At 49.9% G+C, this 26,611-nt stretch overlaps 1 protein-coding gene and 1 long non-coding RNA gene across 14 annotated transcripts in view; one reads left to right on the forward strand and one right to left on the reverse strand.

Annotated features, from left to right (window-relative positions):
• Positions 1–656: 656 nt before the first annotated feature.
• Positions 657–26,611, forward strand: part of NCOR2 (nuclear receptor corepressor 2) — a 230,159-nt gene continuing 204,204 nt past the window's right edge. For all 13 annotated transcript variants that reach the window (XM_053959970.1, XM_053959977.1, XM_053959978.1 and 10 more), the window contains exon 1: positions 657–846. The gene's annotated coding sequence lies outside the window, so the exon portion shown is untranslated. The remainder of the gene's footprint in view (positions 847–26,611) is intronic.
• On the reverse strand, positions 6,204–7,559 carry LOC128797438 (uncharacterized). The gene is made up of 2 exons (XR_008434130.1): positions 7,323–7,559; positions 6,204–6,564 (listed from the first exon to the last, which is right to left on the reverse strand). It is a non-coding gene; the product is annotated as an uncharacterized LOC128797438 (long non-coding RNA).

Genomic DNA, 26,611 nt, shown 5'->3' on the forward strand with positions numbered 1-26,611 from the left:
TTGATGCAATCGGAATCACAGTACAGACACTAACCCAGGGCTGGGAATGAGCATCACGGGGTCTTCTCCTGAAGCCCCCCCACCTTCCTTTTGCGGGAAAACCGAAGTTTCATAACTACGTTGCCGTGGAATGCTCCGGACAATCTTCCGGGGCCGAACCTTTGTCAGGGCTCAGAAAGCCAAGCGGTGCCCGACCTCCTCCCCCGAAACACCACCGGCACGAGGGGACTGCCGGCCACGAGTCAGAACCCCTGATTCGCACCAAAAAACACCACCGGTGACACGCAGCGGCACTAACGCGGCCCGCCGCACCGGCAAAGCCGGGAGCACCGGCAGCACCGAGGTACCCGGCGGCGCTGATAAACCGCCGGCAGGCGTGCGGGCGGCGGCAGGGACCGCGTGGGGCGGGCGTGCGGGCGGCGTCGCCACCCCGGGTCCCGCCGGGCGCTCGGCGGCGCGGCCCCTTTAATGCGCGCGGGCGGCGCAGCCCCCGCTCCGCCCCGCCCCGCCCCGCCCGGCCCGGCCGCCTGTGGGGCGGCCTTAGGGACCGAGCGAGGCACCGAGCGAGCGACCGCCGCCGCCTCCCGCCGCGCCGGGGCGGGCAGCGCAGGGCTGGGCAGGGCGCTGCGGGGCTGGCGTCTGCGGCGAGGGGCGGCCCGGCCCCACGGACGGACGGGCGGGCGGGCGGGCGGAGGAGCGGGCGGCGCGGCTCGCAGCCCCATGGCTCTGGATTTATAAACACGGCGCAGATGGCGGGGCCGCGTCCCCGCGCCCAGCGCTGCCCCGCCGGCCGCTGAAGCGGGAGCGGCGGCGGCGATGGGGGGCGGCAGCTGCCGGCGGGATTAGGTAAGTCGGGAGGGGGGAGCCCCGGGGCAGCCTCCGGTGCCGGGGTGCGGGCGGGGGCCGGGCTGGGCTGGGGGGGCCGCTCCGCTCCCCGCAGGTGGGGGAAAGGCGGCCGCGTTACGTAAAATGAAAATGTGCCACGGGAGCTGCTCGCCGGGGAGAAACTTTCTCTTATTATTATTATTTTTTTTTTTTTCCTGTTGGGTTTGCTGTTTTTGGCCTCAAGGGAACGCGCCGCCCGGGAGCGGCGGGGTTCGGGAGCGCGGGGGAGCCCCCGCGCTTGGCAAACTGGCGGGGACACCCCTCTGCGGGGTGGGGGCACCCCGAGGGCCTTTTTAAACCCACTCTTTCCTCTTTTTTTTTCCTCCCTTTCGTTCAATCCCGCCGTATTTTCCGGGTCTTGCCCCCCCCGCACGTTGGGAGCCGGTGCGTTGGCGCTGGCCCACAGCCGGAGCAATGAATGAGCATCCGAGGGGGCACCGAGGGCGGCCCCGCTCCCCCGGCCGTGCCAGGGGCTGCGGGGGCACGGCCGGCTCCTGGCCGTGACGCGAGCTGCAGGGCTGGCTCCTGGGGCGGTGTGGTGTAAATATTTACGGGAGGTAACCGAGCCGGTGTCTGCAGGCAACAAGTGCACGTTTCTCTGAACCCCAGCTGAGGTCTCCGGAGTGATGGCTTTTTCTTTCGTTGTTTTTTTTTTTTTTTTTTTTTTTTTTTTCCTGTTGATTCTTATAATTTCCTGTTCCCTCTTCTCCCTCGGCCCTTCCTCCTGCTCCCTTGCCCGGACAATGCACAAAGAGCAGGCTGCAGTGGGTGCAGGCAGCTGCCTGCCATGTGGGCTGCTGCCAACACCACTGAAGCAGCAAAACCTGCAGGACTCGGGCTGGGGCTGCCTGGGGCGCGGGGCCGTGTTGACCCAACAAACCCATCCCTGCTTCCAGCGCTTTGAACCCTCTGGAAGCCCAGCACGCCTGCAGGCACTGCTGCCTGCGCCGGAGGCTGCGTCTGCTCCCTGAACTTTGCGTTTTGGGTCAGCTCGAGAATGTGCGGGAGAGGACAGTGCTGCTGGAGGTGATCTGTGCAGTGGATGTCTCCGAACCCGCTGGTGCACAGGCATTTATGGTTTGAACTCTTGCGGCGACCTCTCCCCTCAGTATTCCCGTGAAGCACTCTGGATGCCTGAAAACGTCAGGGTTTTGCTGAATCTGGTATTTTTTAATCAGTTTGGTGGGTGTGATATCCTTCCACTGGTATTCCTTGGTCATGTGGGGTGAGAGTTTTTCCATTTAGTATAGGGGTTTTATCAGCAAGGTTAAGTTTAAGTTTGCCGTGTGCTTTACAGATAAAGATTTGGTACCACTACTGATTCATAAAGGGAGCCAGTGTGAGTTGGGACAACTGGGTGAGCATTTCCCTCTCTTCTGGAAGTGGTGACAAAACTCTTCAAGGGCTCTAGTGAAGCCGTGTATTCCTGGATGGTTTTAATCAAATCGTACTTAATTCTCTGAGTTTCAGTGCTGATGTTGGGTGACTTTGGGATTTAGCTCAAAACTCCTGTGAGCCTGGGTCTGCCAGCTCTGTGCAGGACCTGTGTTGGGGTTCAGTCCCACGATGCCACGGGAGGGAAGTTTTGTGTGTGACAAATATTTTATAACTTCAGTTGAGCAAGTTTCCCTGTGAGAGAGACTCTTGCAAAACGTGTTTAGTTTATTGAAAGCAAATGCACTCAAACCTCGGTTTGTTGTTGCCAAAAGGGAAAAAGTAGAAGCTATTTTTGGTGTGAGAGAGGAGATGGGGCACGCACATGTCTGGGGCAGGAAAACACTGGTACTTTGTTCTTCGGGCTTCATGTGGGTGGTGGTTTCTGTTACTTAGCTGTGTGTTTCTGCCAAGTTGCAAAACATACCTGGTTCTGAAACCCCTGCGGAGGTCAGGGCTGGCTCTGCGGAGCTGGTCCTGGGCTCGTACGGGAACGCCTCCCACACCACATCTCCAGCACTGGAGAAGCGGGTGGGTGCCTCTGCCTTCACACCTTGGAGCTCCAGGGGGGGCGACTGGCGTTTTTTTTGCGACAGGATCTGCACTGAAACCATAAACTTGTTTCGTGCAAGCCACCAGCCAGCTGCTGCTTGGCAATACTTTTCACTTGCTAATGGCTGTGGTTGGATTTGAACCAAGCTGCCTCCAGTGGAGGTTGTACTAATCCCTGGAGCCATCCTGCGCTAAATCCAAAGAGGGTTTGGTTCAGGCCGTGTTCACGTCTTGTAATTAGGAGATCCAGTCTGGTAAAGGCAGTTTTGTTATGATTGGCAGCGATGGTGTGCATGCAGCTGTGCTGATAGCTGCACGTGTTGAGAGCTCCCCGTCTCATCCCCACGGCAGCTCTGGACTGCGCTAGCTGGAATTGGGTCATAGGAGATATCTTCATCTTTTGTGACATGGCTGTGAATTATTTGTTCCCCCTTGATGGCTCCCAGTGTTCCTCCCACTGCTGGTCCTGGTTTTTAGTGGCCTCTGCTGCAATACAGTCCTTTTTGCAATCTCGTTTTCCTGGGAGAAACCTGTTTGAAACCAACTATAATTTGTGTGCCTGAGATACCATCATCTTCGTGTCCCTGTGGGGGGAGGAAAGTTACGATCTTGTCAGTTTCTGGATGAGTGGGTACAAAAGGAGGATTAAATCGGTAACTTTTCACAAGTGGGTTTTGGGTGGCTGATTTGAGCAGCTGTGAAGGGCAGTGGGTTGGAGGAGGGCCTTTGGGGTGCAGTACTCCCCATCCTTAATGCAGTGTCTCATTCTGACCAGATCACTTCACAAGTCAGAAAACTGAGGCTGGTGGGGTTATGTGAAGTTCAATGTGTCAGAGCAAGTCTGCTGGAGAGCTGGTGAAGAGTCTCTTTCTCCATGAGTGCTTTGCTTGTTACTCCCGGTGGCAAAGTGCTGGTTCCCCCTGGGTTTTGTGCCTGTGAGCTGTTGAGCTGTGGTCCCCAAATGCAGACCATGGGCTTAGCTGCAGGGGTGCACAAGCATGGGAATCCAGGCCAGTGTGTTCTTCGGAGCACTGTTATTTTTTGCAGCTGCGTTTTTAGGAGCCGTGGCTCGCTTTAGTCTTCGCTGAGAGTTTTCAGCAGAGAGCAGGGTCAGCTCTAATGGAGCTGGAAATGAGGAATAGCAGCACCCGGTCGCCTCTCTGATTACTGACTGAGGCTTTTGCAGCTGCTTAAGGATTTGGGCATTGTGAGGTCATGGATTCTCATCTAGGCTGCTGTGGCACAGGCTCCTGCACAGCTTTGAAGGGCCCTTGCTGTGTATCGACATAGGAAGCAGCAGAGAATTGCTATTTATGGCCGGGCTTGTGCTGGCACACAGGTGTTGAGGTCTCTGATTTGCCCTGTAATGTCAAGGGATAGATCTTTGCATTGCAGTAGAAAATGGAAATGTGTCTCATTTAACGAGCATGACTAGAGCAGAGATGCTTTCCCAAAAAGAAGATTGGAGAGGGAGCTGGAGCTCCAGAACAGAGGGCATGAAAATGCCTGTAAAAGCTTGATCAGAGTGAGGGATGGATCTGGCAGGAAGGGAAGGAGGACAGAAGAGCAGAAGGAAATGAGTGATTCATCAGTTTTGGGAAGTGATCCGTGACCTGAGCACGAGGCAGCAGCGGGACTGTACTGAGAATTGAGAAATCTGGGCTGCGCCCCCAATCCTGCTGCCCACCCTACTTGTCACTTCCCTTCTTGAGGCCCTCAGATCTCTGTTCCTGCCAACCTGCCTTTGGCAGCTGGAGTCTCTCTGGGGTGTGAACTGCTCCTGCTGAAGGTGAGCGGGGTGCCCCGGGAGGGGATGTTTCTGGTGAGCGGGCAATGCCCACACAGTAGCAGCTCCCGTGCCACTTCTCTGTGTGAAGCTGAGAAATGCGACCTGGCTGGGGGTGGGCAGGCGAGGAGGCACTGATTGCTGCAGACCCCGCTGCCAACAGCGAGTGCTTGGCTGCTGATCCCAGGCTGGCTTGGAGAGACCCAGAGAGGAGCCCTGCCTGCAGGGGAGAGGTGCCTGGCACTGGAAGAAAAGCAGTAAAGGTGGAGGTGGGTGTCCATGAGTGTGATTGTTACAGTGCCAGAGCTGGAGGGGATCTGGGGCACGGGGAGGGGGCAGGGAGAGCACAGCAGTGGTTAAGTGCCTGCTGGGTGCACAGAGGATGCTGATAATGGTTAGTGCTCTCTTTATAGCTGCAGAGCACTGAGCAAACATTAATGAATGTAAAGGATAGCATCTCTGTCTAGTTACAGAGAAGGGAAGTTACTCCAAATTAACTTTATGATCCGTGAAACTGAAGGTTATTTAAAAAAATAATAATGTAAATGAAAATGCTGAAGTTTTTCAGAGTCGCTGAGTACGGTGCTTGTTGTTTAATGCCTTCCATTTTTTCATCCCAGTCTGTGTTTTTGGCTTGGGAACAAATTATAAGCAATATCAGCTTACACTTGGATTTGAACCCGCTTTGCTCTTAGTCAGCTGAAATATTTCCCCTTATCGCTGCTTCCATAATGTTTATTTTAGCCCGGATAGCATCATGGCTTTTCTGCTCGCTGTAGGGAAGAAGCCAGTCTTTGAAATAGCCCAGCACCTTGGAAAGAAATGATCTCAAAGCCAGTTTGGTCTCTGAATGAGGTACAGCTTAATTTTCCACCAAGAGGTTTATGCAGGGCCGTATCCCAGAACGTTTTGTGGCATTAAAAACCCAGGAGGTGGCAGATGGATGAATTGCTGACAGATTTAAAATCGTACGACAAACATAAAGCATTCAGACGTGAGGCCAAGGCAGGAGGAAGGTTGCAGGGAGAAATGGAGGCAGAAAGGTCGACTAAGTTATTGTGGGCAGAAGAAGATGTGCAAGCCAAGGCAGGCTCCAGTGGGTTCAGCTGTGAGGGGAAGGGAAGGCCTTCAAGAGGAGGGATGTGTCAAGGTGTGTGTTCCCATCATAGCACAGGGAACCCTTCGTGTCCTGGGCTGATGGTGAAAGGAGGAGGAGGAGGAAGGAGGCCAAGCTGAGCACTGGCAGCAGTGATGAGGCTGGGAGCGGGGTTGCCCTGGGAGGAGACAATGTGGTGGGGTCCAAATAGTTTCCTCTTGTGGGAAGTGATCTGAGGGAGAGTGCCAGCACGCGGGGCGGCCGGGGATGGTGTGGGTATTGTCTCTGGAGGCTGCAGGCCTGGCTGTGGCTCTCTGGGTGGGTGGTGCGTGTGTCAGGGAGGGAGCAGAGCAGGCAGGATTTCCTCTCTGCAGCGCTGGCTCCTGGCTTCATAACTAACCAGGCAGTCTAGGTTTATCCTTTCATTGTGGAAGAGAATTATTTACATAATACCACTCCACGTAATCTTTATTTAGCATTGTTTCCCTGGCGTAACGCTGGACAGAGTGGCGGTGCCCAGAAATGCACTTTTGGCCAAATGTGTGGGAAGTTAACTCTTCCAGTTGGGTGTGCTTCTCTCTGCCTGCTCAGGGAACTGGCTGTAAACTGAATAAATACTTCAGTGGCGTGACCATCTATCATGTAGTTTTTGGGACTTCTGCGTCCTCTAAACTCTATTTTCTGCAAGCTCTGGCTGGTGCTCTGTGCTGGTACCTGAATGTTGCCTACCAGCTTCTTAAGCAACACAGTTTGGGTTTGTCCTGTGCATGTTAGGGCAGGAGAGTCGTTTGCAGTGTGCTCTTCCTTGTCTCTGTGTTGAAGAAGGCAGAAGGAAAGAAATGTGTCAGCCCGTGGGTGGAGGATGACGGGATTTGGGAAGGTTCCTGGTGCAGATCATCCCATCGTCTGTGATCAGTCCCTGAGGACTTGCTGCCTCCCAGGTGGGCAGGTTTCATCCTCCTCAGGGAGTGTTTAATTGCAAGGTCTGGAGGCTTAGGTGGTTGTGTAAAGAACTGGGGCCTGATTATTGCAACACAGCATGGTGAAGGACAGAGCCCTGCGCTTGGGTGTCAGTGGGATGTGGTGGGAGAATTGAATTGCTGAGTAGAGTGGCAAGCAAAGTCGAGCTTTCTGAAAATCTGCCTGTGCCTCCAGCCGTGCAGCACTGGCTGGAGAGGGTGGAGGGTGTCTTTTCCTCTACACTGCGGGATGTGTGGGCTTCTAATAAGCTGTGGCAAACAATGGAAAATTTGCTTTCTTCTGAAAATATTTTAAAACCTTAAATTACTCCAGCAGCTAAATTTTTATAAGACCAGATCTCAGCTTCGTGGTACTTGATCACATCATAAATAACTCAGTCTTTGGCCTCTGCAAACTTCTCAAACCCGTACCTGCAGTGCTGCAGAAACCCTGGTGAGCACGTGGTTTGTCAGTGGCAGCACCTGGCTCTCGCAGCAGAAGCGTTCTGTGTAAGTGTTTACTGCCGAGGCCGCGTGATCTCCTTGCTCTGATGTTGCAAGGAGCTGGTTTTGGGAGGCTGTGAGTCCCCAGTGATTTACACTGGCTTACCTGGTGGTGCACACAGAGCCTGGGCTGGATGCTGGCTCGTGGAAGCCTCTCTGTCAGCCTTGCCAAGGGCGATGCGGATCCTGTGTCAGTTTATGCTGGTGATGTGGACATTACTCGCTCAAGCCTGAAACATGCTGGAACAAAGGTAGCTTGTGAACAGCCTCTTTGAACCAGTTACACCTGGCAGGGTGAGTTTGCATTGGATCAGTGCTGAGACTGTGGCATTCCTGATCCAAAGCTTTGTCTGCTGCCTCCTCAAGCCCATGCTGTTGCCTCATGTGATTTGTGACATCATGTGGTCTGTAAATCTTGGGTGTCTGTCAGAGCAGTGGTGTTTGGTACCACAGCTGTGTGCTCCAGAAGTTTCTTCAGTGGTTTGGTAGGGGTGTTTTTATGGCATCTGAACCTTAAATAACTACGTCCACGCTTTGGTGTCAGAGTTTCTTTTGTTTAGTGAAGGGGATAACTCTTTCCTATTGGAAAAACTTCCTTGATCAACTCCTTGCTTTTCTGTGGCTACTGCATCATATAATTTCATTAATAAACTTTCTAAGCTTCATCTTGAAAGCAGTTACAGCCTTTTTTTTTTTTTTCTTCCCTTTGCTGCAGAGTTTCAAGCTCATGCCAGAGTGTCAGCTTCATTTCTAGGTCACCGGTCTGCCCTTTCATTTCCCCCTCACGCTCAAGTTGGCCGGCTTGTTTTGATTTGGTAATATGTGAGGTGGTGTCCACAGACAAAACCAGGCAGGCCAGTGAAATTCATGTTTCCCTGCAGCCTTGTTCCTGTTGTGTGTGTGAATAATAATTTCCAAATGCTAGACCAGAGGTGATCAAAAACTGTCAAAGAAATAAAATGCAGCAAAGTCTGCATTACAGGAATCTGTGTGTTCAGTGTTTTGGGAAAACTCTCTGAACTGGCAGTGGAAAAAGCCTTCAGAATTCTTATTGAAGGCTTTCTAGTCTTAAATGTCCCTTATGCAGGCAGTGCTGCTGAGGCAGCCTGAGCATATCCAGGCTCTGCAGGAGGTTGCTGCTGTCTGGGGTGACCTGGAGGCAGTAGGGCTCCCTTTGTGCGCTTGCTCTGCGGAGTTTTTTGGGATCCAGAGCTCCAGTTGAGATATTTTTGCATGCTGTGGGCACAGGCACCTGGCTGGGCAGCCAGCTCAGCTGCAGCCTTGTGGCTGGAGCTGCTGAGCGTGACTGGCAAAGGGCGGAGGGGCAAAATGCTTCTCTGCAGCCCGAGTGGATGCTTGAGTGGAAATGAAGAGCTGAAAATCTCTGAGGAGCGGCACACGGTGTCTGTTGCTTGCTCTGAGTGAGTACTCTGAGTGCTTGTTTTTTTTACTGAGCTGCAAGGCAGTGGGTATTCAGAGGTTTTTATGCAACTTCGGTGCTGGGACGTGAAGCAGTTGTCATGTCATCAGTTGAGATGTGTTGAGCATCCTTATTTTTGGAGCAAATGATCCTGCTGGCAGCATGTATAGGAGGTGTCAGCCAGCCCTTTTTTTCTTCTTCCTCTCTTATTTTTTTTTTTTGCTTCATTTGTAGGTTTTAGTTTTGCCTTTATTTTGATATCTTGACAGGGTTGCTACTTAAAAAAATGTTGGGGTGGGTTTTTTTTTTTTTTTTTTTGATGTCTACGTGTCTTGAGATGCACATAAAGAACTGCTGTGGTTTTGGACCCGAACCCAGCCAGCTGCCAGCAGCGTTCCTGAGGGCTGTGTGGTGTTGGAGTGAGAAACACTGCAGGGTTTTGGGTTTTCTCCAGCATTATGAAACAGAAGTAAAGAGAGAAGTCAGCATGTACCTTAAGGGTTGTGTTTTTATTTTAACTCTGTCACTGTGGAGAGCTGAGGTTTGCATCTTCTCCACTGAGACTGGTGCTCATGAAACCTAATGCACTTTTATGAATGTCCTTAAACTCTGCCAACAGCAGAGAAGGCTGAGAAAATGGGGAATTTGCTTTGCCCTGAGGTGGAGGAGTCATGCTGCAGAGGCAGACTCAAGCACCCTGGTTACTCCTGTTTCCCCTGCCAAAGGTGGAGTGAGTTTTGGCCTGGTTCAATGAGACAAGAGCATTAAGCTCCATCTGTGTCTTATTTTTTTCTGAGTTTTGCTCGGTTGCGCTTTTTAAACGTCTGTGGATTTCTTCTCAGCAGGAGGTTTCAGTCCCCACACAATGTATTATTGTGTTTGCCTCGCTCTAGTTCCTTGTTTCATGCGGAAACACCTTGAACCTTTGGCTGAGTTGGAAGATGGGTGCAGAGTCAGGCCCGTGGCTGCTGCAGGAACAACAACGTGTCCGTGCACGACTCCTCAGCCTGGACTTACCCGGGTGCTGCTCCAGGCACTGAGTGTGTTTGGCTAACACAGGCACTCCCCTGCCTGCTGATCAGCCAGCCTGCACACACTGATTTTTCTTTTAGAGCATGATCCTTATTGTAAGAAGCCAGAAATAAGTGTTCACACTTGCCTTTACGAACTTCTTGAGTATTTTGCCAATTAATTCTTAGGTAACTGAGGCTAAAATATCTATTGTAAAGGACACAGCCAGGAATGCTGCTATCCTTCACTCATTCCAGTTTATGCAAAGCTTGAAAAAGGTGCCTGTGCTGTCTTGGCCATTTGCAATCTGCTTTACAAAGCCTCTTAACCAGCAGAAAAAAATGTGTAAATAAATACAGCAGCTTCACCTTGCAGCCTTGCCAAGGCAATTTGGTGTGTGTTGAGGGGGCTGAGCAATTAGTTACAGAAGCAAATGGTCTTCTCCATGTTCTGTGCTCCTGTCACATGGCCACTCCCAGTTTTTTGGTAAGTGTAACAGAGAAATCTGCATGAGCAACTCTTTAAGGCATGTGCAGAGAAGGGGGGGAAGCTGTTGTAACAGCTGAATATTAACCTACTGAGAATTGTGGGGCTGGTTGTAACTTTTGGTGGGGTTGGGGCTGTAGAACAGGGGTGATTCCTGCTCCCCTTTTTCACAGCATTTAGCTCACTTCGTTCAAGCTGTTTGTGAAATCAGGGGACTTTGGCCGTAGTGCTGGTTGAAGAAGTTTGCCACCTCCCTGCCTCACAGCATGTTTCTATCACAGTGCTTCTCTCTCCTCTTATTTTTGACCTGAGTAGCTGAATTAATGTCTTCACCAAGCAGTCATGGTTTTGTTTAAGTCAGTTCAAAGTATGGGTGCTGCAAGGACGGATGTGGAGCCAGGGCCTGAAATCAGGGAAGAGTGGCTGTACTTTACACAGCTTGGTTGTGTTTCAAGCCTTTCTTTTGCAGGAATAAATTCCACAGGACTGAAATTCCCTTCTAAGGGGAGATCTTCCCCCCAAACTTGTGCACAGACCTGTTTGCAGGCATGCCATGTGTCTCTCAGGTGTGGGACACCATTCAGTTTTGCAGCAGGTGATGCAGACCCTCAGCTAGGGTTCTCTTGGTGTTCCTGCAGCAGCAGCAGTTTCAGCTTGGAGTCAAGCCCGGGCACTGCTGTGGCACAGTCCAGTCATTTCTGCCGTGGTCTGTGGCATTTGCTCCTTTTCTGTGAGCTGGAAATGGAGTGCTTGGTCGGGAGTGGTGATTGGGTTTTTCACATTGTTGCTGCTTTGTTCCTGGAGTCGTGCTCGTGCGCCCCGGGAGACTCCAGTGCTCTGTGCTTTGTGCCGTGGCCCTGCATTCCCAGGGGGGATCGATGAAGAGCAAAACTGGGCAGAAGCCATCCTCAGTGCTGTGTGGCAGCTTCTGCAGGTGTCAGTCCTGGCTCAGCGAGGCACCTGATGAACAGAGTGTGAGAGGAGGGTCCTTTTCTCAAGGGAGTTTAAAACTGCTCTGCCACAGGAGCCTTGCTGAATTACAGATTGCTTCTTCTCTCCCACTCTTTTCTAAATCTGCTGCTGTTCCTGAAGTTGCAGTAGATTTTACTCATGTGTGCTAGTGCATGCGTGAGTGTTTGCTGCAGAGTAGAGTTGTAAGCAACTGACATGATGTTGATCATAATGTAACTAATGACACTTTAAAATGTTTGTTTGTTTGTAATATACTGTGGTCTGTTTCCAGGCTCTGACAGACAAGTTTCAGCTGTATTTGGCATGGTGTTTGGAGAGATGGACAGCTTTCTGTCACTTCTTTGACAGATAGGCATTGAATTTTTAAGAGAAAACAGAGCAGCTTTTTGATTTTTCCCCCCAGTCAAAACCAGCCAAGCAAAAGCCAGGTGGAGGGTAGATTTCACACGCCTTCTGTTTATTTTTATGTGCAAATGCATCTTCTTGATGTGTCATTAACCTGGTTGAGCTCGGGTGCTATTTTTAGCAGCCTTACAGACAAGGAGCAGTTCCAGTAAAGCGTTTGTGAGCAGCCCAGCCCAGCCCAGGGGCTGGCACGGAGCCCAGGGTGGCAAGTTCCTTCCTCCCTGCCTGGCCAGAGGGGCTGGATGAGCTCCCCTGTCCGCAGTCCCACACAAGGAAATCTGTGTAAAGCATTGCTCTTAAGTTCCTGTGGCCATGGTAACCGACTTGGATACATCAAACTTGACTAATTAACCTAATGGAGAGTCGTTTCCAGGCTGAGTGTCTCCCCTCGGAGGGCTGAACTTGTGTTGTCTGATCCGCCAGCAGCCTCCACAGCCAGCACAGACTTTTTCAGAGTGGTTTCTTTCAGAGGTTTCTTTCACAGGTTAATTGGAACTGGGGAGGCTGGCTCAAATCGGTCTGATGTCTTGCGTGTGTCTCTTGCTCTGCATTCCTCCCTCTGGGTAATCCCTCAGATTCCCATGGAAGGAAGGTCCCAAACTCAGATGGAAAAAAAAAAACACGTTCTGATTTTTTCCTTGGACTGGGTGAGGTGAAAGTGGATACTTTCCTGCATCTCTCCTGTTTCTGTACTGCAGGATATCTGCCACCCTGACTTTCTGTTTAAAAATCAGTGAAATCCTCAGGCTTGAAACAAAACAGAACATCCTGGAGATGTCTGTGCACATCTTCAGGTTCCCTCATCTTAATGTACTGGTTAAAGGCATTGCTGCTTTGCACTGTTTCTCCTGGGTTTAATTATTATTTCAGTGATTGGAGCTGCAGACTGCAGCAGGGACTTAAGAGTTCAGCCTCAATTAAAAACCACCCTGTGCCAGGCAGATAGCAGCAGGCAGCTCTGCTATTCTCAAGTGTCTCCAGCAGTCCATCGAAACACCATGTGATTGGCTCAGTTGAGAAATCTGAGTAGGCAGAAAGCAGTTTCTGGGATAAACCTTGTGAGTGCTTCTCAAAATAGCCTGAAAGCAAGGTTTTGCTTTCCACAGCCACTCTTGGTCCTTGAGGCCGGTCAGAATTTTTTGTGGATTACTAAATACTGTGAAGGTCTGATCTTCAAAAACCATGAGATCCTTTTTCTTTTTTTGCTCCTTTTTGATGCTGCCTCTGGTATGTTTAAACTTAGAGGATTTGCATTTTCATGTCTTTTTTAGCCTTAATTGTAAGTACTGGGACCTTCCTTACTTGCAGCTCCAGCTTTTTATATTTTTCAGCAAAGCTGGTGACCTCATGTTTGACCCTTGGAAACCTCTTGGGCAGCCCAGCAAACAAATGTGGTGTGAGAAGAGCACATGATAGTAGCCTGAGCTATTACACTGGTCAGTCATTGACCAGGACTCTTGGTGGTTTTTTTTTTTTTTTTCCCTTTGAAGATTTGCTTAATCATTGGCATTGCAGCCCCTGCTGTTCAGGGCACCTGGAGGGGTTTGCTGGCTGCTCCCCATGATGTCTGAGGTGGCAGGGGGGCTTTAGAGAGTCCAGCACTGTAATCAGATTTTACTGGGGAAGAGATTGTCACTGATATCCCTGGGATTTGGCATCTATATAAATACACGAGCCAAGCTCTGTTTAAGTGTGTAGGTTCATGTCAGTTCATTTGTCTGGGAATGGGGCTGGGAGCATCTTACCACCATGGTCCTTCCGTGTGATTTCTGTTCCCAGTATAACCCACAATCTGCTGAGGGTAAATCCCTGGAAATGCTGGTGCAGCTGGAAGTGACTGCTTCAGATGTGGCTGATTTTAGGACCAGTTGAGAGATGGGGATAAAAACTGCGTGGCTAAAATTTTTTCAGAATGACTGAAAGCTTGTGAAGCAGCTCTGAGATCTCGGAGTTGGGAGTTGTTTTTCCACCCTTATTTGCTGTAGTACCTCTGGGTGACACAGAGCGTTCAGCAGATGCCGCTAAACTGAATTCTACAGCTGAATTCACACTGGAGAAATGAGAATTGCTTCTTTTTGTTGGGGAAAAAATAAATCTGCTTTTATCACATCCTTGTTATCCTTACAGCTTGTGGCTTGGAAAATTAGAGAAAATTGATAGTGAGGTCTGAGTGGCATGTGGAGAGAGGTAAGATCCTGGCTTTCTGTGGGCCTCATTTCATGAACTTTCTTGTCCTTCATGCGTTTGCTGATGTGTCAGTGGAACTGAATTTCGTTGGCAAAAATGTGGTTTGAGTGGATATCTTAGATTAACTCTCAATTGCCTGCCTAAGGGTGATTTTAAGCGAGGCTTCCAGCAGCATCCCTGCTCTTGCTGTGTGTTTGGCTGTTGCTCCCCTCTCCCAGACTGTCTGTCTGCACGAGGGGCTTCTCTGCAGAGAGCAGCCTGTGTTCTGTGCCCACGTACTGTGCAGAAGCCATGAAAAATGTTGTTCAGATGACAGTGATTTGGGGGTAGCTCTAGAAAATAATTTTCTGCTGGTGGATAGTACCAAACTATTTCCTTTCACCCCCTCCCTCCCTTCCCCAAAACAAAAGAAGAGATGAAAGGATTCATTAGGAATTATTCACTCAGCCCTGCCGCCTGTCTGAGATCTGGCTGTCTGCGTTCATCCCCCAGCTCAGGGAAGGTCAGAGGGCATCTCCCTGGGGAGGATTTGCTGTTGACTGAATTGCACTCTGTCATTATCCTGCTGGATAACGAATGCAGTGGCCTCATTGGCACTGGCTTCAGAAAAAGCACGGTCATCTGCATGTGGCCTTGAGGCGGGAGGCGAAAACCTAAGGAGAGCGGGGTGGAAAACCTCATCTTGTGGGAAAAATATAGGACAGACCCAGGCAGTTTGGCCCAGTGGTTTACTTGCTGTGTGATGCTGCTCTGGACCTCTGTGTTGTCTTCTTGGAGGTGGGGGAGCACAGCAAGTGGGTTTAAAGGGCAAAATTCCGTCTGGTGAGGTGAAACTAGTTAAAGCTGCTCCTGTTTTCTTCAGTAGAAAACGTGGCATTCTTGTGACACAGTTTGAGATATTTTAATGAGATTTAAACAATTTTTTTTCCCTCTTTGTTTTGTTTTCAAATAGGTTTCCTGAAAGAAAAACATACAAATCCCCCTGAGCTAATTGGTGTGTGATTTGAATTCAGCTGCTACCTTGGAAGAGCTTTTCCAGCAGCTGATCTGAAAACAGCCTTTCCCACAATATTGTGGGTTGTCAGTCAATGCTGAAGGATCTTGAAGTTGCTGGTGGGAAGGAGAGAGATGTGTTTTATTTGATATGCTGCATCTTTTAGTTTGAGTGTCATAAAAATACTGAGAGATGTGCGAAAGACCCTAATGGAGAGGAGCCATCAGAGGGATAAAAGTCATGGTAGCTGGAAATGTGTAAGAAACAGTTGTGGGTGCTGGCTGAGGAAGTAGATAGACCTGAAGAAAATTTGCATTTTAAGCACCAATTTCAGATGTTACCCACTGCCTGGTGCCTTGATCTTCTGGCAGCCACCAGCTTAGAAGGGCTTAATGCTGTGCCCTTGCAGCGTGTGGTTGCACGTCGCTGGAGCGTGCTGGGGGTGGCCAGATGCAGCCCTGTGAAGTAAAATATTAAAGCTTCAAACGTTGGCCTTCGTTGCCTTCAGGCTAAGTCGGTTCCCTGGAAGACGCTGTGATAAAATTGCTGGCCCAGGTAATTTGTGTCCTGATGATGAGCAGCAGAGAGGAGGGCAAGAGTTTGTGTGCCTGCTTATTGCTGTCATCTGTCTTGCAATCAGATATTTATGAAATGGCCTTTTGTGTTGCAGTGCGGGGTGTGTGAGTGCATATTTCAGTGGTTAGTAAATATAGTCAGTTGCTAGATTGGATCAAATCATCCTCTTAACAAATATAGACAGTGATGTTTTGCATCTGGGTGTTTTGACAGTAAAGTACAGGAGGAGGTGGTCTTAGTGAGTTTAACATCTTGTACTCAAAGCAAGGCAATAATTGCTTAAAATCACTGTAATTCTGCTGCCAGCATTAAAGGATATAAAATTATCCTGTGTTGTAATAAATAAAAAAATACAGCTGCCTGGAAAAGTCTTGTTGCTCTAATCCAGGACAAAGTGTGTGTGACTGGTTGTGAATCAGTTTCATTTCTTCTGGGGTGTGACCCTCTGGATTCCTATGGCTGCAAGAAATCCTCCTTGGAAGGCAATCATCTCCAGGCTGGCACTCAGCTGAGTGATGCATGACCAAGTAGTAGCTTGTAGCATTTATGAACTAGGGCAGAAGTAGATCCCTTATTCAGACAGAGCTGTATAAGCCTCCAGTGCTCTATACTAGGCCCCAAATTTGCCTACATTATAAATAAGTCTGTGGCTGTGTGCTTGTGTGTTTCTTTTTTTAAGCTGAAGGCAACCTCTTAAGCTCTTTTCTGCAGGTCTGTTCAAGCTGGGGCATGGGGAATTCCTAAGAGGATTATCATGGTTTACTTGATACAGAACTTGAACTTGAGCAATGGCTTATCTTATCAGTGATAAAAGACATGGAAATGAAGTTTACGTAACCAGAGAGGCCTTGAACTGTGGCTTTTTTTTTTTTTTTCTGGAAACTGGAAAGACAGATCTCCGGAGTTCTCTGCTCACAGCTGCAGTGTTCATCTGGTGTGCACTGCCTGCTTACCACCGGCATTTATTTCCAGTGCTGTGTTTGGAATTGTCCCCTGGAAAAAAGAAAAGAAACGGGGTTGAGGCAGAGGCTCAGCAAGAGGAGTCGTGGACATTTTCTGCTTTTGCAGGAAAGCTTGGTGTCCTTGCTGGAGGGACTGGTGCCATGTGGTTGGTTGCAAGCCCATGTGTTACACTGAGCTCAGCAGGTGATTGGAAGAACAGCAGAGAGCAGATCCGTTTCACCAGTGGGTTGTGAGCACGGGGCTGGAAAGGCTCCAAAGTTGTGAGTAAACTTTACTCTGACTACAGAAAATGCCTGGGAATAGATGAAGATGCCCTGTCTGTTCCCAGTGGAAAAAGTAAATGAGTGGGGAGGGCCAGGATGATGTCTTGGGTGGCAGCTAGAAAATGACTGCAGACAAATGTGTACTGCTGTGCTCTGGCTGTGCTGACCGACCACTCTGGCACAGGGTGGGTGCAGTGCCCAGCCCTCTGCAGGGGTGAGGCAGCTGCTGCAGCACCCCAGCTGCTGCTGGAGGAGGAGAGTGGCCTGAGCATCACGGCGTGATCCCAGTGGATGCGCCTGCGTGGCATGGGGTGGATGGGCTGAGCAGCTGCGTGCACAGCAGGGCTGCAGAGCAGGACAGCCTGGGCCACCTGCTCACCTGCCCCTGTGCACAGGGCAGCCTTTGCCACCTCCCCTCTGCAGGGGGAGAGACACAGTGCTCTGTGAGCAGGCATTAGCAAGAAGAGAGGAGCCTTTCCACCCTGCCAGATTACAGTGCGTTTGCCTGCCCTGGTGTCCTACACCTGCTGCTTTGTCTGTGCTGCGTGGGAGGAATTTTATTTTTTGAGCTCTTGCTGTCACAGATTGTGACAATGCCACAGAGGTCTGGGCCGCGCCGTGCTTCCCACAGAAGGACTCAGCAGACAGTCGAAGGCTGGCAAGCTGACAGCACTTATTAGAGGTAACCTTCAGGAAATGCCACACACAGCCCTCGCTGAGCTTTCTGGCTCCAGGCGCATACAGTATTTACACCACGCTTCTTGAGTTTCCCTGAAGGCTCTCAGCCTGCAGCTGCTTTCTGTGCTCTGCCACCTGCCCTGTGTCCTCATGCTCCAGTGCCTGGGGTGGGTTCTGGCTGCTGGGCTCCTCTGGCAGCAGCCCACCATGCTGGGGGGGCTGGTGACACCAGCTCGTCCTTTGGCCTCCTAAGAGATGCTTGTTGTAATCCAGATCTGGAGCCTGGGGTAAAGCCAGCACCAAGTTTTCACACTGGTGTGTGCAGGGAATGAGCTGCTAAGAAGTGCAACACTTGCGCAGCAGCTCTTTGTTAAAATGCAAGGGAATTACATGGGATCAGCTCTTTTGACTGAGCAGGTGACTGACTTGAGTGGCTGTGTGTGGAGCTCAAACCCTATGCATTAAGGTTTGAAAAATTTTCTCAGGTTGTCTTGATAGTGTTTTTTCATCCTACATGGGGTGGGAGGAAGGAAATGTGATACTATCTGGTTCTAGTAAATGACAGTGCTGAACAGCACCTGAATACTTTGTGGTGCCGGAGCCTGGACTGGGTAGGTGTGGGGAGGCAGTGTTGTGCACCCCACTGGGACATTTGCCCCAAAACCAGTTCAAGTATTTCCTCTGCTTCCTGGCTGAGAGGTTGGGGGATGTATATCTGAAGGGTGGGCTTTCAGGATGTGCCCAAGCTTTGCTCTGCTGCCCCCAGAGTTGGTGGCTCATGTATCTTCTACACACCAAGAAGTGACTTTTTTCCAGCAGCAGGTGGCTGGAGTTTGATCCACCCACTCTCATCCTCCTGCGTGTAGTGTGCACAAGTTGCTTGATGCTCTGCTCCCTTCAGTGAAGGGTCAGCTGTGATCCTTCACGAGTGGATCTGCTGTATGAAAAGGAGAAGACTGCTGTCCCCTGTTTGGGGAGATGGGAACTCCCTGGTGCTTTGCCCTGGTGGAGTAGTGCTCTGGGATATGCCAAAGCCTGTTTTGGCACATGCACTTAGAGAGATATAAGTCTTTCCTCCCTGCTACCTTGTGAGAATTGTCAGAGGGGAACCCATGGAGTGGCATTAATATCCTACTTTTTTTATTGTTAATTTCCCATAATACTCAGGCTTGAAGTGCCTGATTGCTTGGCCTTGCTCAGTGGGGAAGAACAGGACAGACTGCCTCAAGCTGAGGTCCCTTGGCTGTGCTGGCTCTGAATCCTCTGCTCCTCTGGTGTGGATTTAATTTCCACGGTGCTGTAAATGCTTCCCCAGTGCCCAGCTATCAATTGAAAAGCAGTGGGGGGGGGGGTCTGCGGGGGGGTGGTGATGGTGGGGAATGACTTGTGGTCTCCATGGCAACCTACAGACGATAAATGGATCAATGTGCTGTTCTGCACCATCTGAAACTCCAGCAGCACTGGCTAAATCTGGGGGCTGCCTTTGCCTGCCAGATCCCGCTGTGGGGTCATTAGTGTGAGGCAGCTCAGCGTGAAAGCCTTCCCATCAGTGTGCCCCCAGCATCTTGCTGGGTTTGCCACAGAGTATGCGGGGTTTGGGCTGGAAACCCACATTTGACTCAGCCTTGGCACACTTGGGGATTTGGATGTTTACAGCTGCACCACTGCCTTGGGCTTAGGTGCTGTTATGGGCAGCTGGCCAGGCATCCAAGTCCCTGGGTTTGGAAAGGGTAAGGACAAATGGCTGGCTTCCCTTCCAGCACTTTTTAAAACCTCCAGCTCTTTCTGCACAAGCACAGTGAAATTTATGGGTTTTTTTTTCTGAGTTAAAGGCTCAGAATCCTGGATTAGATTTGTGTTGGGGTGGTGGGTAAGTACAGCTGCCTTTTGTTGTCACTTCTGCTTCTGGTGGTATGGATAAACAGAAAGTCTGTCTTCTGAGCTGCTGCTCAGTGTTTCCAATGACCACATTTACCTACAAAAGAATATATTTGATCTTCCCCCAGTAGATTTCATAAAAATGTACCTTGGTCTGAAGTTTCTAATCCACTGCTTTTTAAACAAGAGTCTTTCCAATGCTGAGGTCTTTTACATGCACTGGAGTCATACCTGGCTTAGGTTCAACCAGAGACTCCCCAGTTCTCAGCCAGGACCAGGGACTGGTGTGACTGGAGCCAGTGGAAGGCAGTGGCTGGCTCAAAGCTTTTTTGGCTTTGTGAAGGGATAATCCCAGGTGTCTCCAGTGCTTTGAGTGCTGCAAATCTAAGGGACCACTTTGTTTTGGTGTCAGAGGTTGGCTGTGGTGATGAGGATCTGTGCAGACGAGCTCAGGATCTGAGGCGCTGCCTGGCCTCGGCTGCTCTCACATCTTGGGGCATCAATGCTTCTCCCTTGCAGCAGGAGGAAAGCTGTTGCCTTCTATTTTGCAAAGGGGCCTGGAGAGATGAGTTGCCAGAGGCTGCACCTGAGGCTTGTGATGAAGCTGGGAGTGCCTCACAGAGCTCCTGAGCTTGAGTTTTCTGCCCAGACTTACATCTGAGATAAATACTGGTGTCTGTAGTGCTCTCCACACCTTGATTTCCAAGTGCCTTCTGGGATGATTGGAGGGACTTTGATTCCTTGGCCAAGTCTGTTTGGGCAGGGATATGGGTGCATTTCCCTTCTGATTCGTGGTGTTATGTTTGTAATTTTGTTAGTGCAGACAGGGAGACCTGCTGTCTGCAGTGGGGTGGAAAATCCCCAAAGTATGCTCTGAAACCACTTTCTGTTGTGCTTCTGTCTGTCCAGCTCTGCCTGTAGCCCCTGGCATGTCCCACAAGCTGCTAGCAGGGCAGTTGGCTGTCGCACGTCCAGAGGCCCCTTTTGGACATCACTGCTGCTGTTTCTAAAGGCTCAATTGTGGGACAGTCTGGCCAAATGATCTGAGCTCGTAATTTTGTGCGGTGCAGCGCTGAAATGTCCAAGAAATCTGCCATCTCTGTTGCCTTGTGAATAATTTATGGATCTCTTGACTCCAAGCTCATAAAAATCGATAACTCTTTGTGGATTTTTTATTTTTTTTTTCCCCAGCAGCAGCTTGGTTAAATTCTCCCATTCTTTTGAGTTGCTGATATTGTTCGCTTACCCTGAGCCATGTTTTCTTTTTCTCAACAAAATTGATCCGGGCTTTTCCACAGAGCTGTCTGTCGCTGGTCTTCACCAGGATGTTTGGCTCAGGTTACTGAAGGAGACAACCTCTCTGCACCTTTTCCATGGGCTGTTGCAAGTGTTTGAGCTGTTAAAACTTCTGTTCTGGGGCAAAGCTGCAGAGCTTGGAGAGGTCAAAGTGCTTGAGTGTTGTGCACTGGCTAGGAAGAGGTTTCAGCAGCTGCCCAGTTCCTGCCAGTAGAACTTAGCCCAGTAATTCAGATATGGATATGTTAATTTGTTCCTTTAATTTCTAGGCCTGCCTCTGAACACTGAAGCACTCTGATCTTTGCTCCCTGTCAGGCTTGGAAATGAAGCCTGAAGTGTACCAGTAACAGCTGTGCCCTCTGTGTTGGGTTATTATCCTTTCAGAATTTAATAACGTGACACCCCTTTTTACTGGATAGCTTGTCCTTCCCTCTAGGAACAGATCGATAACAGACTTGTATCTGCTATTTGGATGTAATTGCTAGTGTCAGCTGATGTCTGGTGCTGTTTCTCCAAGCAGCCCTTGGAAGCTCAGTAGGCTGTGGGGAGCGAGGATTTATTTTCCAGACGGGAATTGCACCACATCCAAGAAACCTGAAATAAAAGAGATGGTTTTGCAGAGAAGTTTTCCTGCTCCCTTCTCTTCCTGCTTGTATTTGGTGATATGTGGGCTGTGAGCTGGGGAGGGGGAGAGGAGAAATGGAGCCTCCAAAGGCAGTGCTGGATAACTGTGTCTGAGCCACAGTGCTGCCTTTGGAGGACTCCAAGGAAATTAAAGCTGACTGCTTAGCAGTGGTCTCAGTCTGCAGAGCATGCAGATTCCATAGGTTGGCTGTAGATGATGGAGGATGGGTTTGGCTTTGAGGGGGGGAGAAGGCAAGAGGGTTCTCCATTGCAAACAATTTATTCTTGCTGAGTCTTTAGGGTAATTGAAGAGGGTAATTGCTGTACTTTCATGCATCTAATCCATGGGTTGCCTGGGGAAGAAGGAGGAAATTATTCAAGTGTAGGAAATAGGGGAGGTTTACTCCAAAGCTTCCTACCCCCTGCCTGGTCCTCCCTTTTCCTGGTTCCAGTTTTCTCCCTGGTTGCTGGGAGCTTTTGCTGGGGTAATTGATGGCACTTTTAGCTGTTGGGAGAGAGAGGGTGAGTTGTGGGTAATCTGAGGACTGTTTTTCAAGGGAGCAGTACTTTTTTAATGAGTGGGTTTGAGGTGAAGATTATGTGCGTGGAAATATGGTACGCAGAAAATAGAGGCCTATAGTAACTATAAAAAAAGTCTGCAGTATCTAGAACTAAAAAAAAAAAAGACTTTATAAATACTTCCTAGCCGTGGGGTTGGCCTGTGTAATCCTACAAGGAAAGAGAAGCTGAGTGATTGATGGTTGGCTCCATCCTGCTTTATCCCTAGATACAGAGTACTGTATTAAATATGGTTGCCTCTTGGTATGAACACGTAACAAGAGGCATAATATTAAGTTACGGCTTGTGTGGCTGTCTGGGGGAGGTCCATGGGATGGCATTCCTGCCTCATTTCAGTCTGTGACAAAACTCCCATAGATGGAGTCAAGGCTGGGCTCTTGCTCTGTGTGTTTGTTTAATCACCCTGTCTCCAGAGAATGCAGAACTGCTGGGAATTGTGAAACTGTTTCATTAAGAATCCTTGATGCCCATTTTACTAGCTGAAAGCTGCATGCCAGCATGGGCATATTTTTGTTTATTTATAACACCTGCATTTACAGCGCTGCGCAAATCATCTGGAGAATGGGATGAGTACTTAAACCCCCGGGGGGGGAGGTATTTGGAAATATAAAACCTGCCCTGTGCAGCTGCATGTGCTTCCAGTGACCAGAGCTGTGACCTGCAGTTGGCCTGTGCTGTGTACTGCACTTCCCTCTCTTTTCTTTTCTTTTTAAATTTTTTATTATTATTTCTATTTTTGTACTCAACTAAACTGAGAGGTAGAGGGGCGGGAGAGTGGAACAAGATAGACGGATATAATGGAGCTAAATCCTGCCCAGCTGTTTTCTCAGCAGCCATCTCCCTTACAATCCCAAGGAAATAAATGCTCCTCTTGAGGGTCCTGTTGGTTAATGATGATTTGAAGAGTGCACACAAACATCTCTGCAGATGCAGCCTGCCTGTGAGATTCCGGTCATGCAGCGAGCCCTGGGACCCCGCTCCTCCCGCATTCAGTGCGATGATAAATCATTCATAGCCTCAGGAAATGCAATTCTCCTCCCTGCTCTGCACATAAACAGTCCAGGACCCTGAAGAAAGCCTGTGTTTGTAGTCCTTGGAGGATGAGGCAAGTGCTGTGACAGCTGGGAGGATCTGAAATTAAAGTTATGGGAAAGGCTCTGAGTGCATGAGTGTAAAAGCAATTTGGTATGGATGGGTGTTTTGTTTTGTAGCTGTTCTAGGGTGAACAGGGATGTGCTGGTGTCCTGATGAATTAAAAGTATTGCTGTGCTTATATCCCTTGTTTTGTAGGGGTTCTGAATGCAAACATTGATTGTGATGTGTTGTATGTGGTTCTGGTGTTCAGGGTAAGGGGAGAGGTAAAGAGGTGCTGGAGTAGAGAAGTGGAGGAGTTCTTATTGTAGCTGAGTGAAATGCAGGTTGGTAAATGTCTCTGGGTTTTGTTTGTTTGTTCCAGCCTGAAGTGTGCAGCTGGGTGGAGGGATGAGCCTGGAGTCAGCTACAGCTTGGAGAAGCAGCCTTGTGTAATATCCAAAGCAGCGAGGAGTGGCAGCTGTGTCCACATGAGCTCCTTGAGCTGAAGCTGGTGCGGAAAGGGAAAGCCTGAGGGAGGAATGGGGACCCTGTGTGGACACCAGAATCTCAGTGTGTCTTGCTTCAGGTCTTGTTTGAAAGCCCTGCTCTCCCCTGAGCTCAGCTCGTGGCCAGCGTGGCCCTGGACCCATTAACATCCCTGCTTGCTTCCCCCTTTGCAGCAGCGTGTGGGTTGGTTGGTATTTCAGCATCATCCCCTGGAAACCCCGGCAGGGGGAATGCCCTTGCCACTGACAGCTGGCAGCTCTGGCCAGCGTGTGGAGAGGAGGGTCACTGGCCTGGATAGCTCCATCTCTTACTGTTCCAAGCAGAGATCCAGCCCTTAGACTTCCCTCCTGTCTAATTTGGGTTTCTGGTAACGAGCGAGCTGCTGCAGGGAAAGGGAAAACACACACACACCTACACGGGCTCTGGAAATATGTCAGAATTGGGCTGGCTGAGGAGCTCAAGCCCAAGCATGACCTACTTTGAGACTCTTGTAATCTCTAGGGGAATGCCCTCTGGATTAGATCAGTGTGATCCTATCAATGTGTGCTTCAGGCTGGAGGAAGCACTGACAAAGTTGCTTATTTTCCCTTTTTGTGCAGGAAGTTTGTTTTCTTTTTTCTTCCCTTTTCCTTCCAGCACTGAGACTTGAGACCAGGAGAGGTGTGTTTGACAAAGACAACAGCCTTGGGCTCTGCTTTTCCATTATGGGTCTGTGCTGAGCACCTTCTTTCTCGAAGGCTTCTTTCTCTACCATGGAACAGCAAAGTCCACCCTTGTTTGTGTCTCAGTGATGTTGTCTGGTGGAGGCTCTGGTCCTGGCCACGGAAAGATGCTGCAGCTGATCCCTCCAGTACCATTTTAATATTCAGCTGTTTCAGTCTGTTTGTTTGGGTTTGTTCTTTTTGTCTGATCTGCTGCACTGAGAGACGCTTTAATAAAATGTGAGAAATTTTCCAACCCTTGTCTTTCCTCTCGTCACCAGCCATTGTTTATGTAAGAGCTTGGAATCTTTCTTTATTTTTTTCCCAACTAAAAAATTGCTTCCAGAGCTCAGCAAGGATATGCATATCCACAGCAAGAAGGAAATAAACAGGGAGGCTGCATTTAATTTCAGTGTCTGCCAGAAAGTGGGAAGCCAGCACTTGCCAAGGAAAGATTTTTGGAATAGAGGTGTACCACACTTAATTTTCCAGGAGACTTTCTGAAAATAAAGAAGCTGGAATGGAAATAAAGCTTGCTGTGATGAAGAGAAATTGCTACCCTGTTGGCTGGGAGTTTGGCCTTTGATGGCAGAGGTAGCTTTGCCTCGGGTGACTCTGGGGGGCTTTCAAAGAGGCTTTTCTCCCATCTGCAGTACCTGGCACATGGAGAGGAGTGAGGGGTGTTTGGTCCACTGGTGTGAATTGTTCTGCCAGACTTCAAAGAGAAGTGGAAATACCTAATCTGTCGCTTTCAAAGGGAGGAATAAAATATTCTGATAGATTCTAAATGGAATCACATCAGCGGTGCCTCTTCCACCTTTGCCTTTGAGCTGCTCACTGATCTTTCTGATTGGGGTAATGCAGTGAGGAGGATACAGTATTCCCTTGAGGGGAGCAGCTTGTGAACATTACTGTTCAGTCAGCCTGAAAAGCTCTATTACAGACAGATTTAGACCCGTCTTTGTGTGCTGAGAGGCACAGCCTGGCTTCCGGGAGCGGGCTTTGTCTGGAGGACAGGTGCACATTGGGCTGAATTATATTTACCCTTTTTATCTGCTGCCTGCACCACTTTCACCTGCCATCTCGGGGAGGGGGCTGCTGAAAGGGGCAGAGAGGCTGTGCTTATCGGGGATCTGTCCTGCAGGACTGCAGCAGCATCCTTGCTCAGGCCCAGCTGGCTTTGGCTGCTCTCCAGACACCTAATGAGTTGTCCTCTGTGAGACCAGGAAGGTGAGGGTAGAAACAGATTTGCAAACAACCCAACCAGTATTGATTTTCTTCATTTCCCACATACCCTGCCAGGTTTCTGTGCAGCAGCCTGGCAGCTGGGAGTTGTGCTCGTTGCCAGCGAGACTGGAGCGAGCTCACAGTGTCTGGGGTGATGTGGGGGGCTGCCTTGCCCTGGCCATGGCATTTCCCTGCGAATATGGGCAAGCTCAGTTGGTTGTTGTGTACAAAAGTGGGTGAGATGTGCCTGATACTAGCTGCTGCTTGTGCTGTCTTACGTATTTCCATGCCTTAGTACTTGAATTTCAATCCTGAGAACCTGGTCTTGCAGTGAAAAGCACTTTTTCTGCACATGGAAAAAGTCCCAGAAGGTCTCTGAGTGTGTTACTGAGAGCTGCTGAAGACAAGCGGGGGAGATTAAAGTCAGGTGGATAAACCATCAGCCTCGTTAAATCTGCTGTGAGATTGTCTTCAAGGTTTTGTCTGTGTTTTCAGAGTTCTGTAATAGCTTGCACTGAGCTTGAGGAGATGTCATGTAGGAGTTTTTGGATCAATATGAATATGGAAAAGGGAGAGGATTTCCTGAAAGCACAGTACAGACTGTTCTCTGTGTCTTGCAGCCACACTGGCACATTTGAGAACATACCTTTTATCTCTGTCGCTGTGCTCTTTGTGTCCATCCCTTGAGGAGTTTCAGCAGGACAGATGGGATTGTTCAGCCTTCACAGAGATGCAGCTCTTCCGTGCTTCCCTGTAGTGGGCCTATCTCTGACGCTCTTTGAGTGCTGAGCCTCCCACGTGTCCTGGAAAGACCACAGGCTTCCCTGTCTTGCTCTGCAGAAGCAGCACAGCTGGAAACAGCAGAGTGAGTGCCAGCTGCTCACTGACACGCTGTGGGATTGGGCTGCATCAGGGAATTTTTTAAGAGAAGCAGGCTGTAAAGCTCTTGTACTGGAAACTGAGGGGGAGGCATTCCTTGGATAGCCACAGAAATCTGCAGGGTGGTTTTGGTGCCCTGGCTGCTGTAAGAGGAGCAGAACTGTTTCCCTTCATGCCTTGAAGCTGTGCCTCCTCTCAGCAGGAGGGGGTACACACGGTGGTGTGCCTGGGGTCACAGCCTCTCCCATGGCCATGCTTCTGGATTGTGTCCACTGGGGTGGGAGAGTGCCTTCGAGGCAGCTGCAGCAGAGCAGCCCTGGCCACACCAGCAGAAGCAGCTCATGGAGAGGTCCCAGCTCTGGCACGTCGCTGTCCCAAGGCATGGCCAGGGTCAGCTCCACAGAGCAGCTTGCCAGAGCTGGCTTAGCACGGCCACAGCTGTTGGTTTGGGTGCCAGGGAAGATGATACAGAAGGGGAGGGAGGAAGGAGAAGTTCCCCTTGAGAAATGGCAGGGCCAGCAGGAGAGGGTGAGGCCTGTTGATTACACGCTCATCTCAGTTTCTTTTGTGCCCCTCTTCGAAGGCACAACTGTGTAGACAAAGAAACCCTGTGCGGTGGTCTGAAGAGGGTGGTGGTGGTGGTGGAGCAGGGTCTGGTGTGGCCTCTGGGAACCA

Source organism: Vidua chalybeata, chromosome 18 (assembly GCF_026979565.1).
Source record: "Vidua chalybeata isolate OUT-0048 chromosome 18, bVidCha1 merged haplotype, whole genome shotgun sequence".
NCBI classification, from domain to species: Eukaryota; Metazoa; Chordata; class Aves; order Passeriformes; family Viduidae; genus Vidua; species Vidua chalybeata.